General features: G+C 40.9%; 1 pseudogene; it reads left to right on the top strand.

Annotated features, from left to right (window-relative positions):
* Nucleotides 1-18,961: 18,961 nt before the first annotated feature.
* Nucleotides 18,962-19,474, top strand: LOC147616219 (uncharacterized; annotated as a pseudogene).
* The last annotated feature ends 554 nt before the right edge of the window (nt 19,475-20,028 follow it).

The following is a 20,028-nucleotide window of genomic DNA, read 5'->3' as shown; positions in this document are numbered from 1 at the left end:
GAAGAGCAGGAATAGAAGAAATGGCTCGACTCAATAGCAAGAGAAGAAAAAGCATTCTTCACCCGAGGAGGATTCTCTCGAGAACGAGGACGAGGACGAGGACGAGGAAGAGGCAGAGTAGGAGGAAGGACCTTCACTTGCCACAACTGTGGGAAGCCAGGACACATGGCAAGAGACTGCTACAGCAAACCCAATGGAGAAGGAACGACATCGACAAACTTCATGGAGGCTCCTAAGGAAGAGGAGTCGGATCATCTTTTCTGAGAGAGTGAGAGAGAATCAACATCATTAACAAAGAGATTAGATGATAATTAAGACATGATTAGTGAGCATTTGATCCACTATAGCTCATCACATTGCTATAATTTTAACAAATGCATGACTTTCTAGGATACAATGATTGTTCTGGTAAGAATTAAAATGACTCCCTACTCTAATACTATTGGTTATATTAATTACAACTATTGACTTTATTATTCTAACTTTTATTTATATTTTAACAGGTTTGAAAACATTGGGTAAACATACATGTCCTATTTGTGGCCCTTCGTTAGTACATGAGTATGCTGATGGTTTGTGTAAGACCATATTCGATAATCATCATCATCGATTTCTCCCATCAGATCATCCTAAATATGTTACTAGTAAGAGTAACATTCCTCCACAAACACTTCGTGCAAAAGATTGGAAGCTCATTTGGGAGTCTACAAATGTTCTTCCTCCAGATGGCATGAACAGATACAGTAATGTTTTTCAATCTTTTTTTGTGTAGTCTCTAATTGGATTAAAGATCACATAGAGCAATCATGTCAGGGCATGTGTAGGCACTCCATTTTTTTCGGCTACCATATTGGACCCATCTCAAGATCAACCATCTTCTTGATCCCATACACATCTTCAAGAATGTGGCATCCAGCATTTGGGAACATGCTATTGGTAAACGAGACAATGTCAGCGTACGGGAGGACTTGCGGGTCGCAGGACGGATGCGTCAAGCTTGGCCACGAGAGGAGGGTGGGCACGTTTGTCTTCTGCCTGCACCATGGATTATATCAAAGCAGGAGGAGAAGCAAGTAAAGCAGGCCATCACTACTTTGCGTACTCCCACTGGATGCATGAGATCATTGAAGGGAGCCTTTACAACCACTAAGAAAAGAGGTGTTGAGCAACTATACAGGTTGAAGTCCCATGATTGGCACAAGATGCTCCAAGTAAGTGTTTTACAAGTCTTGTACGTTGAAATTAAATTTTGTAATGCCTCAAACCATATATACATATGCTCTTATGTGCGCAGTTCATACTACCTACTAGCATCGACCATTGTGCAAACAAGAGTTTGAAAAAATGTATTTATAAGATGGGCGAGCTTGTGAGGTATATAAAACCCATGTCAGATCACCCTTCATTATACCTTGCACTTTGATTTGATAGTTTTTCAAAATGAATGTGCATGAGGCCAAGTATAACGTACTATTCATTTGTTTTTCAGATATGTTAGCTCCAAAGCAATTGATCGAGCCACGTTGGATGATGCGCACGTTATGGCAATGGAGATGGTTTGTTTGGTAGAGGAAACTTTTCCGCGAACCATTCTCACAAGCCAACTACATCTCATTGTGCATTTGGTGGACGAAATTGCTTTATGCGGCACTATGCATGCACGTTGGATGTTCTTCCTAGAGCACTTCATGAAGACCTTAAAAGACTTTGTGAGGCAAAGTGCAAGGCCCGAAGGAAGCATGGCCGAGGGTTGGTTGATACAAGAGTCTCTTATATTTCAGAATTTCTTAGTTAAGTGGACAGCTCTTTACCGCCGCGACTATGGAGCAATGAAGAGGACTTGAGGATGACCTCTATTGTGCCTCAAGAAAAAGGACAGAGTAAAGTAACTGACAGAGCATTGATTGATGATCTCAATTTGACTTGCATTCTTAATAGTGATGTGATGAGCAGATGCGTTACAAGATATGAGGATGCAATGACAAGAAGGCAAGCAGAAAGAGCTCTCTTTCAGAGGCAACATGGCTCTCATAAGGCGTACCCTAAGCATCTAGCAACACTTCCGAATGATATCCATGTTAATTGGTTGCATGAGGAAATGGAGAGAGCAGAGAGAGACGAGGGGCTGCATATCATGGCAGAAGAATGGGAGTATGCACGAGGATGCATGTTAAAGGTACATAGAACTAATGTTTTGCATTAGTTGTAAGTGATTTGCTTTTAATATTTATTCACACTGCTTACACAAATATTGCTTCTATTTTGGTCCAGTGAACTATGTTCAATGTTATATAGTGTGAAGGAAAGCATTTTCGAACACAAAGAATTGATGATAAGAGGAATACACAAGATTGCGGTGTCATTAGTAGCTTTGAGGGAGTCAATGGAAAAATGGATGATTATTGTGGCACAATCCAAGACATATTTAGGCTTGACTTTCGTCGCTTCTTTGTGTATGTTTTGGATGTCAAATGGCAAATGAACGTGGTGGAAAAAGGGCCTAATGCAACGATAAAATGCCATGCAAGTGGCTATGTAACTATTGACTCTACAAAGTTTTGGCAAACAAAGAAAGATAGGCTCGTATTGCCACAACAATGTGAGCAGGTATACGTTTTTTTACTAATGTGTTTCATGTACATATGTATCTAAGCTCATGTACCCCTTGACTTTTGATATGCTAATACATTGTAGTATGTGTATTTGAGTAGGTTATCTATCTGCCAATGGTGCATGACACTAAATGGTGGTACGTCATCCTTGTTGCACCACATTCCAAAGTGATGTACAATACATTCACTGATATGGAGCATATGGAGGATGTATCAGGCCGCAATGAAGATGGTGTCGAACATGCCAATGAAGATATTGTGATCGATGATGATCAAGAAATAAGAGATGATCATGATAATGAGGATGAGCGTACCATTTCTCATGATCATGAGGATGACCCTACCATTGATGATGATGGTGATGTTGATGAGGATGATCAGGGCATCGGTACCATTATCAATGGACAGAATATCGATAGTGGAATAAATTTAATCATAGCCTTACAAATTGATCAAATGGATATTGATGTTGATCGTTTGGCAAGGATGGATCTTATTGAAGATGAGATCAAATCCTAACCAATCCATCATTGTATCGTTCTAAATTGATGACAATTCTATTGTATATGTTGTCTTTTAATTATCATCTCATGATTTATTTTTGAATATATATATTGTTGTAAATGCATGTAGTGGGATTGTGTAATGATATATATTGTAATGTACTATGAGATGGTTTATATTTTTTTAAAGGTATGGATTTTTTCTTAAATAATATTTGCTCTCGCGTGTAATCAAGCATGTATATCTACGTCTAATAGTAGCAAGAAGTCAATGAGTGAAGATGTAGAGTTTTAAGCCTCAAAATGCCAAAGGCATGTGAAAATGTAGCAAAAGATGACATGAGAAGGCAAATCACACAATAGCAATTGTAGAGCCATGATGGTAGTGCATGAGCGGCTCTCCTACTATCACAATAAAAAATATTGTCAAAATTATGTCAATGACAATGTGAATTCACACCATGGTGATCAAATAAAAGATAAAAGTAATAGGAACAACCCATGGTTGTGTGTGAACAACCACCAATAAAGCCTAAGATGAGCAAAAAAGCCTCACAAAGTCTCCCAAATGTGTGACACAAGCCCACAATGTACTAACATGCGTGGTCAATACTATAAAAGCACAAGTAGTATGAGAAAACGCTAGCAATGCCAAAGTGTGTGAATCAAGACTAACAATAGATGATATGCACATCATGTGTATACAAGCCCAAATAATGCATCAACATTTGCTGCACACCTCACATGCGTGAACAATTACCAAGGAAACTGAAGGCGCATGAATAAAACCCATGAAGCTCTAATGCACCTATCAAAGCATAAATCATGACGTAGAAAAGCGCCACAATGTGCAATGGCATGTGAACAAGTGCTAATAATATGCTAATGCATGTGACACACCTTGAAAGACACCACTATGTATGCCTCTACGCGTGAACTGCCCCTAGTGTAACTGGACTGGCCAAATAATAGGAAATGTGGAGTGTCCAGAAACTACTACACACCACAAACCCTAAACTTGGGTCTCATTTTTTTAGAATTTGCCTAGTATTCCAACGTATTCCTCCTTCTTGGATTCCCCTTTCCTATGGCTGCTGTTAGCAAAGATGCGCTGAGCCTAAGGCTGTGATGCTCTTTGCTGAGTTTCTCTCACTGGCTCTAAGCTACTTGCCGCTAGTTGTTGCTGCTCACTACAAACAACGAGATGCTACCACTTGGCGAGCTGCAAGCTGAGCCTTTTTAAGGCAATGATGCTTGTTACTCTCTATTTTTTTTCCTTTATTTTTTTAAAATATGTGCACTCAGCTCACTTCATTCTTGCATCGTGCTTTGACTCTTGCACTGTGATGGGCTGGTCGACTCTTCCATTGCACTGGCCTGGTCGACTCTTGCACTGTGAGGTGCTGCAGTTGAAGCCACACGGGTAGCAAAAGCTCGGACATCATCTTAAATCTGCTATGCCTTGCATGCCTTGCGTTGGAATGCATGCTGAAGCTGCTATGCGTTGCATTGGAACGCTTGTTGAAGTTGTTATGCCTTGCGTTGGAATGCTTTCTGAATGGACTCTTATACATACGATGAAGAGCAAAATTGTAGTGTGCTGCTAATGGAATAATCAAACGAAAGGTATCTTACAATGAGCGATGGTGCAGTGCTAGCTTAAGCTACAATGTGCGATGGTTGCAATTGCAATGATGCATTGCAGTGTTGAATAGGGACAACAAGAAGAGATACGCCTGTAAATGCCTGTTGAGCAAACTTAGTCTGTTGTATGTATTGTCGTGTGCTGCATGCAGTAGAGCTTCCTTGCTACTGTAGAATGTTTGCTTTATCATGTGCTACAGTAGAGCTCCTTTTCTTCTGCTGGAGACTGTTTGCTTTGTCGTGTGGTGCAGTAGAGCTCCTTTGCTGTTGGAGAATGTTTTCTTTGTCATTTGCATGTGCACGCTGTAGCTTGTGATGATGAAGCAAAGCGAGGTTGCTAAGCTAACTTGAGACATGCATTGCATGTGATCAGAAGCCTCCTTCTGCAAGTCTTCCATAGCTTTGTTGCTCTGCAAGCTCAGAGCGCGGCTGACTGGCTGGCTGTGCTGGAGGTCACTGCATGTGATCGCCGGAAGCCTCCTCCTGCAAGTCTTCCATAGCTCTATTGCTACAAGCTCCCTTCTACTGTTGTTGCTCTTCCTATTGCACAGAGGGAGATGACGGCGCTGAATGGATCAAGCTAGAGTCTCCAAGCAATGGATAGCTTCTCATGCTGGAGTCATCGAGAAATGGTTTGCAGCTGTTGTTAAGTGTGATGGCATTAGCTGCTGTGTGTGCCTTCCATGCGTTAATGCTGTCTTTGTAAGATTCTTCCCCATCTCCTCAAGATGGCATTAGCTGCTGTGTGTGCCTTCCATGCGTTAATGCTGTCTTTGTAAGATTCTTCCCCATCTCCTCAAGATGTCCAATCTCTCCCCCTGTAATCATTCTCCTTGTCAGAATATTAACAAATCTTGTTTCTACCTATTTTGGCTTAGATGTGAGTTTTTGTATATTACTTGATTGTTTTGTGAGTTTCTTGTATATTCCTTGATTGTTTTGTTTTTTCTTCGACTGTTTGCCCTCTGCCATTGAATCTTCCTTTATGGTGATTCGATTCACCTTAAAGCAGATGATGGGCCATTAGAATCTCAATACGGCTCCATGTGTTAGGTAAATCGAATCACCAAAATGCAAGATGGAATGGTAAGAGATTCGCGATAATCCTCCTCCCATTGTAGTAAATCGATTCACTATAACGCGAGGAGGATTGTTTTGCTTTGACTGGCCCTTAGTCTCGCGTTATGGGGTGAATCAATTCACTATAACGCAAGATCAAAGGGCAAAGGATTCACGATAATCCACCTCTTATTGGTGTCAATTAATTCACCATAATGCGAGGAGGATTATTGTGCTTTCAGTGGACCTTCATCTCGCGTTATGGTAAATGGATTCAACATAAAAGGAGGAAGTGCATATTGCTTTCTTGGCCACCCTCTCTTGTGTTATGGTGAATTGTTAATTGTGTACTACTAAATAGCTAAGTTTTCTGCACTTGCTTGCATTTTCAGATGACTCGTGTAAGGCATACAGCTAGACCCAAGGACAATGCAGGTCCCTCATCTAGTGGGAAGAAGATGGGCACTCTGAATGCCTCAAGATCGAGGAAATCAAGCAGTCCTTCCCGATTATCCAAAATGCAGCCTAGACAAAGGCGTTTCGTAGAGCATTCGTCAGCGTTGCAAGAAATCACACGATTTATGAAGCACCCGACTGTTGCTATTCCAAGATTACCTTTCCAGAGGCTTGTCAGGAGAATTTGCGAGCGAAATGGAATTTTGTTTAGGTGGAAGGCACCGGCCCTGTTTTGCTTGCACAGGAGGCCTCAGAGGATTGGATGATTGAATTTTTTTTAGATAGTTACGTTCTTGCTGCCCATGCACACAGGGTCACAGTGTGATGAACAAAGATTTTTTCAGCCTACTAGCCCTTCATTTTAGATATGATAAGTTACTTAGGCCAATTACATTTACTGATGCACGAATGGTGTAAATTTTGGATGTCCGTCTCGTTCAAAAAGTGAGAATTGAAGAGGTGATGGAGGGAGTTCCAGAACATGAACATGAGACTCGGGCAAATTTTCGGACAAGCGCTCAAAGGGAACATCATGTGGCAATGCTTGCATTGCAAACAAAAAGAGAAAATGTTCGCGCACTCCACGCTATGAATCGGGAGGCGCTTCAATTTTTGTTGCTGGAGTTCTATGTACCCTATAATATTAGAGGGCAAAGATGTTATTTCTCGATTCATGCTGAGGAGATAAACATTTTGTTTGATCCTAGAAATGAAGTCAACGACAAAGTGCTCAGATGTGTTTTAAGGTATACTCTTTTCTCTGTCCTCCCATAATTTTTCATTCTTGGCTCTTAAAGTTTATGCCTAACTCTTGATATGTTTCCTTGTGAAGTTTTGTTATTTCGCAATTGCCCGAGGATGTACAACATCAGGTGTTCAGATTGATTCGCTAGTGTCAACACTTTTGCTAGTAGAGTCACTTCCCTACGTTGATGTGCTGAACTGGTTTCGGGAGGTCCAGCTGGACGATGGAGTAATTTTTTTGGCATATCATGAAAAGTGAGTTTGTCTCTGTATCTCTCTTGCATGATGTTTATATGAATCACCATACACGAGTTATATAGTGCTTCCTTTGGCACGTGCTCTCGCTTCACAGTGAATCAATTCACCACAATGCGAGCAGGCATTTTGTTTTTCATCTGGCTTGAAACTAATAGAAATATATTTGGATGTGATGCAGTGCCCATTGGAGTCTTGTTCTAGTCAATGTGCAAGACAATGCTATTTACCTTGCAAATTCGACATCTGGTGTCCATGGAAATGTTTTGCTATAAGTTAAAATCATTACGATACATATTATTGTTTGAGTTAGAAGTCCAAATTGATCAGGATATTGATTGGTCTTTGTTTACAGTGGTGTCAGGAAACTAATGGCCGCTTATGAGAGCCTGAGCATGGACATCGACACCCTGGATTGAGCAACCATTCGAAGGGTTAGTGTGCCCAAACAAGATGATGGTTATAGCTGCGGGTGGAGGGTTGCTCTGAATGCATTGTTGCTGCTCTACGGAGCATTTTTCAGCTCCCTTCAGAGGATGTAAGCATTTTTCAGTTCCCATACGCATGCGTACTCTTGTTTATCTTCTTGTATATTGTCATGTTGATCTTATGCCTTGATGAATTGTGATGGCAGTTTCCATCCATGTCTCGTTACGTGGACCTAGACGTCCAAACGTTTAGGGAGGAAACGATTGCGAAAATGATCGAGGTCGCAGAAGTAATGCCTCCAGACGGCGCAGTGGACTTCATCCCGCCTAATCCGCGAGGGGGGATAGGCCCCCCTGAGCCTCTTACATGGGCTCCGTACTTGGGAGAAGAGCCATGGCTCCATCCTAAAGCCCAGTCCTATGGGTTCAAGTAATAAATAGTTTTTTCCTTATAGATGTGTTATTGGATTGCTTCTTCCAACAAATGTACTCCACTCTGTAACATGTTGTTTGTAAATATGCAACTACACATGTACATTTATATTTTTTTGCACATATTTAGTGTTATTGGAGAGAGAACATCAATTGTAAATGCACTTTTAATTTGAAAATCAGAGGATCAAATTTGCTACTGTGTTCCTTCACTGCTTGTTTTCTTACTTTAGGCCTTTTTGTGTACATAAAAATTCAATTGGGAAATTTTTGCCTTCAATACATTGTTTTAAACAATAAAGCATTACAAAAGCAATGTTCTGAATAGATAAGTTTATTGCATATGAAAAATACATTATCACCGTATACATATACATGGTCACATCATATATCTTCTAGTGCCTCCAATTCATGTGGGACTGCAACATCTTTACAAATGATCTGATGCTCTCTTCTTCTACTTACCTTCCAACCATCGAGCTTGAAGCAAAATTGATCTGGAGGATTCTGAATAGCTACTTCTAATTCCTTCCTAACATATTTGAGAGTCCAATTCTCTTCCACTTCCAATGTCAATGATAGGTGACCCTGTCGAATCATAACTATATCTATCAGCAAGAGTGGCTGCCATCTGTTGTATCTTGGTCCATGCTTTCCCAGTTGTTGTTGATCCATCACCACCTCCATAAGTAAATGACATGCACAGATGTTGCCTGGCAATATAGTATTTGATTCCAAAATATCATTAGGATAATTTTTCGAGTATAATCAAATAAGCTTTGTAACTGTTTCACAAAAAGACATTTGAATGTTATAACACTCACCGAAATACAATGTCGGAGGTGTTCAATCGACATTCGATCAAATCATCTCCCTTTAATGATTTCACTCTCCAACCTTTGTCAAACAAATGATCAAGCCAGGCTTCATCTATATCTTTGCACACAAAAGTTGTTCTAGTTTTTCTCAATTATTTACAATCAAAAAATAAATCAACAAAGCATGCAATTGGAACAAACAAACTTAAGGGACGTTTCTTACACCAATGCTAGGCTTCATAGCACATTTAATATCATTAAACATTTTGGTCCTGTATGACTCTATCACTTCTGTATCAAGCAATGGCCACTCAAGACTATCAAGTGCAGGCAAAGGAATACGTTCCAACTTTCCATGTCGACTCGATTGAGTGGGCAAGGTATAAAATAAGTCATAGAAATATGTTCTACTTCTTGCGAGATCACTTGGTGCACGACCTTCATATTGAAGTTCCCCCACCTCACCATGTACGACATTCAAGAATCCCGTCAAGCATTGTGCAGGCTCCCACTCCTGAAGATTGGATGGGTACAAATCTGTGCAAGGCAAAAAACTGTATATTAATCACCTTATTTGCAACATTGAAATACAAAACACAAGCACTTACAATGTGGTCTGTGTCTTGGAAGTCCTTCCACCAATGGTCCCACGTTGATCTCTTTTTGCACGAATACATGCTGGATCAACACTTCTTTGACAGTTTTCCCTCCTAGTGCCATCTTGAAGTCAAGGATCCTTCCTTTCCAATGTTTGGCCAAGTCTTTAGATGCCTTTCCCTTCACTCGATATAGTGGGTGGAAAGAATTTTTTAGTACTCCACGTCTAACACAGGAATGTGGAAAACATTCTTTTATTGTGTTAGGTGCTGACAAAAAAACGGTTTAAAATATTTTAAGACAAGGTGATGGTTTTTTTAATATTTCATGAAGATAAGAGTTTCTCCACATTTTAGGTGGGTCTGTACAGAGGTCCCACCACCGGTGAATATCGTTGGTAGATTTCATGTCACTCAATCTATGTGTCTATTATTATATTATTATTGAAACAACCCTCTTTTGAGTCCAGAATTTTCCTAATGCAAGGCGGTCTTCAGCTTATCAAAAGCACTCTGGCACCTGGCAGACCACTGAAATGGGGTATTCTTTTTGAGAAGGTTAGTCAGGGGGGAAGCTATGAGGGCATACTTTGGTATAAAAATCCTATACCAACCAGTCAATCCCAAGAATCCTCTTTCTTTCACTGTCTTTGGTTCAGGCCAATCTTTGACTACTTGGACTTTTGCGGAATCTGGAGAAATTCCATCTTTGGATACCAGAAAGCCCAAGTATTCAACATGGTCGGCAGAGAAAGTGCATTTGCTCTTTTTTGCAAAGAGTTGGTGCTTCCTTAGAATCTCAAGAACTTTTCTGACATGAGTCTCATGGTCAGTTGCATTCTTTGAGTAAATCAGAATGTCATCAAAGAAAACTAGAACAAAATCATCCAAGTATTCTTTGAGGATGTCCTGCATTAGGCGATTGAATGTAGCTGGGACATTAGTTAATCCAAACGGCATGACAGTAAATTCATAATGCCCATAATGCCCATAGCAAGTATTGATGGCTGTTTTTGGTATATCTTGATCATTGATCCTGATCTAGTAATACCCGGATTTAAGATCTATCTTTGTGAAGATCTGGGCTCCATTTAGCCTGTCCAAAAGCTCATCAATTCTTGGGATAGGATACTTATTCTTAACTGTCAGCTGATTTAGACCTATGTAGTCCACACAGAGTCTAAGCGTTCCATCTTTCTTTTTCTGAAAGAGAACTGGCGCACCCCAAGGTGAAACACTGGGTCTTATAAACCCTTGTTCTAACAGTTGTCTAAGCTGTTCCTTGAGTTCGATGGCTTTATGAACTGGCATTTTGTACGTGCATAGGGCTACTAGTTGAGCTCCGAGGGTCAATTCAATCACATGATCTACTTCCCGAATTGGAGGCATTTTAGTTAGCTCTAATGGGAATAGATCATCAAATTCATTTAACCATTCTGGTTCTTTAGCTTTAAGCTTTGAGTCTACTGGGTTCATTTTGACAACATAAATTTGCTCCTTCTTTCTAAGTCCTTTCAGCAACCTAGAAGCTTTTACTAACTAAAGGTCTGGGGATCTGGAAACTCCAGTTTGTTCCCGTGAGATGAAGGTCATGGAAGGAAATGGTTCCATTGTGATAGTGTATGTCAGCTTGATTTTTGTGGAGCCAATCCATTCCAAGGATCCCGTCAAAAACTCCCAGAGGTAAGACTTTGAAAACTGACAGTCTCGGTTACATTACCATCTAGATTGAACTGGATAAGATCTGTCTCATGGTGAGTGAAAAGAGTCTTCCCACTGGCCAATTCAACTTGCATAGGTTTTCGTGATTTCTGTTCTAAGACTAGCTTACGCAAGCATCCAGGGGAAATGAATGAATGAGAACTGCCTGAATCAATCAAAAGCTTAAAAGGCTTACCTTGATATTCTACTAGAGTATGGATGACTGGGAACTAACGGTTAGGTCCTTGGTTTTCAATTGCAGCATAGATTTGCCCTCTTTCCTCTTCTACTACATCTGAAATTGTGACTGCTCTAGCTGCTGCAGTGAGGTGGAACTCTTTCTCTTTGGTTGCCCCAGTTATGGGAAGGAGTTCTGAGGTTACTCTGGACAGAGGCAGAAGGTTGAGCTGGAGTTCTTCTGGTTTCCCTGGCTTGGGCGAGACGGACCCTAATTAGATTGGTATGAAGGAGTTGGTCTCTGAACTCGGGGTCCTTGACTTCCCTATCCCCTTGACATAGCAGGAGTCAGGCAGTCTTTTAGCTGGTGACCAAAACCATGGCATCCAAAACATCGATTTTCACTTCTGAGCTCATCCCTCTGATTTCTTGAAAGAGGTGGGGCTCCTGAGAATGTATTCTGGGGGAAGGGTCTTCCTTCACTTTGGAATCTTCCTGCATCCTGGTTCTGATTCGGCCCTTGCGGCCTTCGGGGGTGGAAAGTTTGAAGTACTTCCCTGGGCTTGGAATCTTTTAAAGTTGAGGGTGCAGGCTTTGGCGAGACCTTTACTTCAAAGGCTTTGGAAAAATCCTTTGCCATTCTTACTGCTTCAGCCATGGACACTGGCTTGGCATTTTTGACCAGTGTGTCCAAGGGTTCATTCATTCCCCGAATGAACCTGGCCATGAGTTGTTCTTCATCTAGAGGTGGTGAATATTTGAGTAGAAGAGCAAAGGCCTAGTGAAATTCCTCAATGGTTTTGCTCCCCTGAGAATTCGTTCATTTTGATTTCCAAAAATCCAGGGGGACAAAATCTCTTTCTTAAATAGGTTTTTAGGTCGTTCCAGGACGACTGAGTATTTCTATCCAGAGACGGTTGGTGTCATAGTGATTCCTCCATGCTAGCCTGGCTGTTTCCACTGTTTTCAGCCGGGCAAGAGCCATTTTTCTCCGCTCATTGTAGCCTGTGCATCAAAATATTCTTCCATGGCTTCCACCCATTTCTCCACAGCCTCGCCCAGGTTCTCCCCTTCTCCTTTGAAGGGTCCTGGCTGAGTCCTATGAAGAGCCTTGCAAACATCAGGGTCAAGCTCGTCATCTTCAGAGAGAGGGTCTGGCTAACGACCACGGTTTCCTCGTCTCATGATTCTGCCAAAAATTTATATATTATTAAATTTTTATTTTGATATCATCCACGAGATTCTAAGACTTAAGAGGTTCGGAAAATAATTTCCTAAACAAGACAATGATCTTATTGGAGATCTATGACATATGTTCGATAACAGATTTTTCTTTATCAGATCGTCCATAAACAATCACTTATACAACAGGGAATTTTTCTTTATCAGATCGTCTGTAATAAACAATCACTTATACAACAGGGAATTTTTCTCCAGAAAACATTTCTATATTTATATTAAAGTTACAATATGTATATAGAGCAACTTGGCTCCAGAATCACTGCCTCAGTCGTAATCATATAAAGAAGCGAAACTGTGAAGAAGACATACCATGGTACACACGATTCATTACACAAAGAGGTGCTGTAATTCTATTTCTCGGGATAAAGCGGCTAAGAAGTCTAAAAAATCGGCATGAAGTTCTGAAGTTCCTGGGTGAATGATCAAAGAGTTGAACATGCTGAACAAGCCCTAGTCTTATCAGAATCATGGCCAAGGAAATATTTTGCCTGAGCCTCTGACGTTGACTGGTACTAATATTAATACACCGTCCTCCACAGAACCACAGAGAATCAGGAAAGTAAAGACGCTCAAAATGGCGATCGATTCTCACTCTGCTCATTCGGGTCCTCATTCGGGTCGTAGCAGAATTGATGAGGTGATCAAATGCAAAAGCTATCATATCCTGACTCTGAGAGAGTCCAGGAATTCCAGATAGGTTCGGGGTGTCCATCTATAAATTTTCAATTCAAATTTTGAAGTTCATTCACATAGTATTAACAAGTGAAAAACATTTCTTTTCCAGATTTCTATTAAGAATTTAGGCAATTTCTGCTCTGATACCAACTGTAAGATCCCTATGTCCCCTTCGTGCACCGGAACTCCCAGTTGTTGCTGACAGTGGAAGCAGCCCCCTCATGTGTGGGGCAGGGTTTCTCACTCAAGGCCTCGCCCACCATGAATGTCCGGGCACGAGACTAGGCTGGTGGTCACTCCAAAAACCGAAATCGGAAAAATTTCCCATGCCCGGAAAGCGGAGACGATTCCACCTTTTTGAATTTTCTAACGAATTTTTCTAACGAGATCAAATCTAAACTATCCTTCACCTGAATAAACCAGATAGAAGGAAACTATCACTGATATAATTTGATCATCTGAGCAATTTCAACGCTTTTTTCCTAATCAAGATCAGGCACAGTCGTTGATCCACTCAATTGAGAAATTTATCTGCACAGGGAATTAACTAAATACTCGAATCCTAGCGTAATCCTAAGATTTTTCGGTTTGATTATTAAAACTCTATTGATTCCAGCCTAACCCCATCTGGCTCATGGGTTAGCCATCACCCTACCACCACTGGAATCGATAGAACCAAACAAGTACTCACCCACCCATAATTGAATGCCTTTCTTAACTTTAGCTTTAGAAAACAGATACGCACACACTCCTCTTTAAAATTTTAATATAAAAATAATCCATTGACAAAACAGATATGGTCACAAATTTCATAACTCAAAATTTCCATTCAATCCCTTGTTTCACAAAAATGGTACCACTCTCCATTGGGACCAGCTGGTCAGCAAACGAGATCCAGTAACAGATTACAATAATCATTTCGTCATCAATATACATATGTATATCTTCCTCGACATACGTATCGGTGTCCTAAGCACCGCGAGCCCGTGCATCGCCTGGTCAGAACCCTCCAGGATCCTCCTTAGGTGTCCTGGTACTTCACTCAGGGACCGCTTTGTCGGCCCTCATCCATCGTACCGGAAGCACACCATTTTTCACCATACCTAGGCTGGTCAAGACCTGGGCAGGTTTTTGCCGCGTGAGCTGTCTCTTGAACACTCCCCGCCAGCTGTTGCAACCGAACTTCCCTTAGATAAACATATATGCCAAATGCTCCCTCCAGCATTCTGGCATAAGACAGTCCTTTAAGAAAACAGGGTTTCTATGCAAGTTTACAGTTTTGATTTTATTTGAATACCATGAATAAATCTTAAATCCGTATCCCAATACTTCTAGATCCAGTCTGAATTCCAAACAGAATTCCTCGAATTCTGTTAACTTGATCCTCAAATCAAAATCAAAAGCCTTAACTTAGTTTCAGATTCGGTGGGGGATTTGAGTACATTTTTCCTGAACTGGGCACATCGTCATTGATTGAAACTGATGAAAGAATTAGGTCTTGGTCAATAGTCTGAATCTGATGGAGATAGATCCTACCTATGAGGATTACTTTAGTGACCTTGGAGATTCTAGGGTTGTAGATTTTATGGATGATGATTCCAGTTATCTCTCATGTGTGGATACGTTGTCCGCCCTCAGTGCGACGATGTCATTTATGATGATCCTATTGGTCGTACTCTTATCTTGGAGGATCATGCACACATAGAGGGATTTGCACATGAGGATGTGATGCACACTTCACGTTATTCATATACACACATGGATATAGAGGGTTATGCCTTAGATGTTTCGAATTGTGTTAGCGTCCATTCTTATTTGACGTTGCATGATGTTGACTATGAGCTATGTGTATTTGGTTCTTGTGATTGTCGACATGATCCTATGTTCTGTGGAGCTACGACATGTACTTTTGGGTGCATCATTTGCCATTTTCAATGTTTGGTTTTTGATTATTGGGCTCAACACTCAGATGCACCTATGGCATATCTTGCACGATGGTTCTTTTGTGCACCAGGACATTTCAACATTATGGCCACAAGTCTTGAGCTCATCGTGTAGATGTGATGGACACTTCAGGTCATGCATATACACACATGGATATAAAGGGTTGTGCCTTGGATGTTTCGAATTGTGCTGGCATCCATGCTTATTTAACTTTGCATGATGCTAACTACAAGCTATGTGTATTTGGTTCTTGGATTGTCGACGTGATCCTATGTTCTGTGGAGCTGCGACATGTACTTTTGGATGCATCATTTTCCATTTTAAGTGTTTGGATTTTGGTTATGTGGCTCGACATTTAGATGCACCTATGGCATATCCTACACGATGGTTCTTTTATGCCAGGATATTTCGACATTCCGGCCACCACAAGTCTCGAGTTCATCATGGTGGATGTTTTCAGTGTCGACGGACTCACATTATGAATGTGAGGATGGGCTAGTTGTTGTCAACATAGAAGGATTTGGGGCTAGCCTCATCACATCGACACCGGTCTTCCATATTTACCATTTGATCCAAGTGGTTGGAGGGCCATTATTTTGGAGTTTGGATGGTCCAGATTTCCCTTCAATCTAAGTGATTGCATGATTAGTTTCATCATCGATTGGAGCCTGTTTGACCCTAGGGGACATATGACTCATTGGATTTTCTTTTGACTCAGAGGATGTATTGTTAGCTTTATCATTGGCTTTGCACTACATTTCTTTTCATTTGATCCAAGAGAGGATATATGCCTTGATGATGACATTGATATTCGGTTTTTGGATATGATTTTTGGCTTTTGTATATAGCCTTTGTATGTGTCTTTTGTGCATGACCACCCTTTGATTTCAAGGACTAAATCATTATGGAAGGGGATGGTTTGTAATGAAGCAATTATATATGCATGTTGAACTAGATATTGTAATGCTTAGTCGGATTATACTAAGTCGAGTTTTGCTAGGTCTGATGTGGCTGAGTTGGATATTTATGCCAAGAACATTGTTTTGGGTAGTTACAACTACTTTTGTCTTGTTACTTCAAGAGGTTAGAATGCGCCTTGTGGGGCAGAGTTAGGGTGATATGTCGTGTTCTGATGCTGATGTATTTACTCAATGAAGCAAGTTCAGTCATGTTTTCTGCTCTGCCAAATCTACCTCTGTGCATTATTCTATTCAATCTGAAGTTGTCTTTGTGCAAGTGCTGCTATGTCTGAAGTGCTTTCTATGTTGATTCATTGTGAGTAATGGTGTTTCAGAGTGAATCTATCATGTGTTGATGAACCCCAACACATTTTGCGATCCTACTGTGCCTGTTGTTCTCCCCGTGCTGCCTGCTGCGTTTGCTGTGTCAGCACTGCTAGCTGTGTTGGCTGTGTTGGCTGTGTTTGTTGAGAGATGATGCATGTCAGAGCTTCCAAGAAGAGTATCCAGAGTGTATTACACCAGAGCCCAAGCCCAAGCAAGCAACATTGATCCTTTTAATTATGAACAAGCCATAGATGAAGAGGTTGAGAAACCTATCCCTGAAGAGCAACTCCCAGGCCAAGGAGGAGAGTTTTCAGGAGCAACAGAGGGAAGGCATGTGAGGCAATTGGTGGGAGCTTTACTCTTGACAGGAGGACCTGCAAAAAGTAGAAGAAGACTCCTATTTGACCCATTACAGGTATCTACCAGGCAAAGACCTAGGAGAGTACCTTAGACTATCCCAATGGCTCAACAACCTCGCAACCCTAAGGTCAAAGCAGCAAAATTCACATGAAGGTCTAAAGAAGATGCTAATTGTCATGTGGCTCAGTTTGAGACCAAGTGGCAAGCAAGTGGGTATCAGACTGTGCATCTGACCCTATTAAATTACAGCAATTTGCAGCAACATTGGAAGGAAAAGCCATGAGCTGGTTTAGCCAATATGGTATTGCACATTTTACAACATATGCTGCACTGAGAGTAGCATTTTTACAAAGATTTAGAAAAGAGAAGACTCCAACAGATGTCTTGAAGAAAATCAGGGACATCAAGTAGGGGAATATGTTAGTGGAAGATTATGCTCAAAAATTTAGAATTTTGGTTGATAGATTGCAGGGCAATGAAAGTCCCACAGATGAAATGTTAGCATGATACTTCTTGAAGGGTTTAAGGAAAGGTTTGAAGAATGTTGTGGCAAGCATTGACAGTGCAGGTGGAATCAAAGCTAGAGTTGAGAAGAGGCTTGGCATGACCAAGACCAGTAGTGAAAGCAGGGATAGCTCTGATTCAAAAGAAGGGTTAGAAGCAGAGTCTGAGTCTGAGCAAGAAAGTGAATCAGAAGTTTCATCAGCCAGTGATGTGATGAGGGAAGTAAAGGAAAGAAGAAGAAGAAGCATAGTGGTAAGAAGAAAAAGGATAAGAAAGATAATGAGGAGGATTTGGTAAGTCAGTTAAAGAAAATTGGATATTCTGTTGTAGCACCAAAAGAGAAGCAGTTTTATCATATTTGTGAAAGAGAAGGTCATAGCACTGCTCACTGCTGGTATAACCCTAATAATAGGGCCATGCCAACTCCCAATGGAGGTAGAGGAAGAAATAATGTGGAAGCTAATCAAGTAGCTCCATTTAGAGGAAGACCACCATTCCAGAGACCTCCCAGAGCTCCAAGACCACCTTGGAGGAATCAGGAAAATAATCAGAGACCACCTGGAGTAATGCCATGTGTGTATTGTGGTGCACCAAATCATTGGGTAGGCCTGAATTGTGCATTATGGTTGAAACATAGAGAAGAAAGAGGGATGCCAGTGGTACATTACAATCAGGATGACCAGCAAGCAAGGCCTCAGCAGCAGCAGCAACAGAATCAGCCCCCACAAGCTCAAGCAAATGTGATAATAATTGACACGACTAAGCAACAAGAACCGGTAGAGGTGCATGAACCAAATCAGAAGCAGCTTATCAAGGAACATTGTGATGAGTGGGCATGTGATTGCAACCAATGTTATGAAAATCAGGATGTTGATGTGATGGCTGTTACCAGGTCTAAAGGTAAAGGACCAATTGAGTGGAAAGAGCAAAAAGGAATTAGGGATCAGGTACAAAAATAGATCAAGCATGAACAGAGAAATCAGATTTTGGATGAGATGAATACAAACAATCAGATTGGTAAGCAGAAGGAGCATGTGGAAGTCAAGCCTAAAGTGAAAGGAGATCAAAAAGATTGGTTTGAGGTATTGATTAACTTTCCACTGCAGTTGTCCTTAGATCAAATGTTATGTATTGTACTAGCATTCAAGGAGAGGTTGTTGAATAAGCTGCTATAGGCAAGGAATATGAAGTTTATATGAACCAAACAGCTAAGGCAGCAGTGCATAAGATTGATCCAGTAGATGTTGATTTTGTAGTTCCTATCATAAAGGTAACTTTTCAGGGTAGCTTATTTGAAGAAGTGTTGCTTGATGGAGGATCTGGAGTTAACATATTAGCTGAGTCAGTCTATCAGAAAATGCAGTTGGGAAAGTTAGACCCAGCACCTTTTCAGGTTAAGATGGCAGATCAGAGAAGGGTTCAACCTTTAGGGATTCTGAGGCAGCAGTCCATTCAGACTGCAGGTATGAATTTTCTGGTGAACTTTGTGGTTTTGAAAATGGAGCAAGGAGATGCTTCTTATGAGATGTTATTGGGAAGAACTTGGTTCAGACTGGCTAAAGTTAAGCAGGATTGGGGTGAAAATAAGGCTGTTCTGAAAAAAGGTAAACAGGTGGTAACTATACCTATGCTGGGCAGGAGGAACATTCCTTTCAAAGAGAGACCATTGTATGCCCAAACCATTAATTTGGCAGAGGAAGTTGAAGATGATGAGGAGGAAGCATTTTTGAAGGCCAACCCATCAATTGTGCCTATCTTTGAAGTTGATGTTGAAGGGATCTTGCATAAGGAAGATGAGTCAGTGGAAACAAGCTCTGATCTAGTTCCTGGACACGTAACAGAAGGATCTGAATTGATACAGATGGTAGATCAGAATGAAGTGTGTAGCTCAAAGGAAGCCCTAGCTCAAGAAGAGAGGGAAGCACGGGATATGGCAGAAAAGATATACAACAAGAGATTTGGAGGTTCCAACAGGGTGAAATAGGAAGAGTTGAAGGAGCTCAATTTGGGCACAAATGAGGATCCAAAGATGGTATGAGGGTATTTGTGGATGATTTTTCAGTTTTTGGAAAGAAGGATTTGCATTTGCAGCATCTGAAGTTGTGTTTTTGAAAGATGTAGAAAGTTCAGGATGTCCCTCAACCCCTATAAGAGTGTTTTTGTTGTCAGGAGTGGAATTTTGTTGGGACATGTTGTGTCCAAAGAGGGGATGTCTATTGATGAAAAGAACATTGAAGTTATAAAGGAAACTAAAGTTCCAAAGAATGTGTTCAAAAGGAAGTGAGTAGGTTTGTTGGACAGGTGAAATGGCATGCTGGGTACATCAGATATTTGGCTAATGTTTATATGCCTCTTACTCATTTAACAAAGAAGAATGTGCCATTTGTTTAGGTTGAACCTTAGGAGAAGTCATTTCAGATGTTAAAGAAAATGTTATCAGTGGCTCCAGTATTACAACCTCCAGATTGGACTTTACCTTTTCATGTGTTTGTTGATGCATCGGATATGGCTATAGGAGCTGTTCTTTTGCAGGAAAAAGTCAGAGGGTGGTTCAGGCCTGTATATTATGCTAGTAGAGTCTTGACAGCAGCT

This window comes from Cibotium barometz, chromosome 38 (assembly GCF_041138505.1).
Source record: "Cibotium barometz isolate CiBa-2024 chromosome 38, ASM4113850v1, whole genome shotgun sequence".
NCBI classification, from domain to species: domain Eukaryota; kingdom Viridiplantae; phylum Streptophyta; class Polypodiopsida; order Cyatheales; family Cibotiaceae; genus Cibotium; species Cibotium barometz.
Note: the sequence above shows the minus strand (reverse complement) of the source record. Positions and strands in the feature narration are given on the sequence as shown.